Source organism: Citrus sinensis, chromosome 4 (genome assembly GCF_022201045.2).
Source record: "Citrus sinensis cultivar Valencia sweet orange chromosome 4, DVS_A1.0, whole genome shotgun sequence".
Lineage (NCBI taxonomy): Eukaryota > Viridiplantae > Streptophyta > Magnoliopsida > Sapindales > Rutaceae > Citrus > Citrus sinensis.
The window spans coordinates 16,029,595-16,030,868 of record NC_068559.1 but is presented as its reverse complement, the minus strand read 5'-3'; the positions used below and the strand labels follow the sequence as shown (position 1 = coordinate 16,030,868).

At 39.6% G+C, this 1,274-nt stretch overlaps 1 non-coding gene across 1 annotated transcript; it reads right to left on the bottom strand.

Moving 5' to 3' along the window:
- Positions 1-491: 491 nt before the first annotated feature.
- Positions 492-595, bottom strand: LOC127901964 (small nucleolar RNA R71). Its single transcript, XR_008054369.1, has one exon. It is a non-coding gene; the product is annotated as a small nucleolar RNA R71 (small nucleolar RNA).
- Between the last annotated feature and the right edge of the window lie 679 nt (positions 596-1,274).

The window sequence follows — 1,274 nt, the reverse complement described above, 5'->3', positions numbered from 1 at the left end:
TGTTTTGCATGCATGGTCGTAGGTCATTATTACCTAATCTTGAACCTATAGACCTTGAATTAGAAAAAACACTTCGCACACACAGGCACATTAAAAATAAATTTGGAATGGATTTACAAGCACCACAGGAGAGGCCATTTAAGGATTATTTCAGTCCTTTAGCCAATTTGAGCACATCATGCATAAGATACCCAAATGTAGCTGCTAGGAGTTTTGAATTAAAACCTAGTGTGCTAAATTGTCTCCCAACATTCTATGGCCTAGAAAATGAGGACCCATATAATCATCTAAATGATTTTCATACTATTTGTCAAACATTTAAATATGAGAATTTTTCAGACGATGATGTTAAACTCAGATTATTCCCATTTTCTTTAAAAGATAGAGCTCGTTCATGGCTTAATACATTGCCTGCTAATAGTATTGCATCATGGGAACAAATGGTAACAAAATTTTTGAATAAATATTTTCCAGTGCATAAAACCAATGCTATTCGCAGGGAAATCTCAGAGTTTACTCAGAGAGAAGACGAGCAGTTTTTTGAAACATGGGAGCGATTCAATGGGCTACTCTTGAAGTGTCCACATCATGGGTATGAGAAATGGCACCAATGCCAATACTTTTTGGAGAGATTATTGCCGAATGTGCAAGAATGGCTAATGGCAACAAGTGGAGGAGAGCTAATGTCAAAAAGTGCATCAGAGATTTGGGAATTCTTTCAGCGACAAGCGGATAATTCCCAACAATGGAGTCGATCACTCCGGAATACTAGAAGAATTAAGGGAGTAAATGAGGTTCAAATTGGCGAGTCAACTTCGGGAATCAAAGAAGTCAAGGAGATGGTTGAAGGTCTTGCTCGACAAATAGCATTGTTATCGACTGCTAAATCAACAGAACCACATGACCATGACTCATACTCAGATCAAGCCAATGCCATAGGTGTAATGAGAAAGCCATCAAATTACAACCCATACTCCAACACATATAACCTTGGATGGAGAGATCACCCCAATTTTTCATGGTCTCAAGGATTCCAACAGAACGGACCAGCAGCTCCAGCTCCACCAATTCCACAAAATCCTCAAGCCTCTCAGCCCCTATTTAGACCATACAATCAGAACCAGAACTACTCTCAACCCAGACCATGGGATGATTCATTCCAGAATCTCAAGAATCTTACTCACTCTACGATTGAGCAACAGAACCGCACCATTGATGGACTACGAAATGAGTTGAAAGCAGGCTTCAACTCACAAGCCCAATCAGTTTCAAGC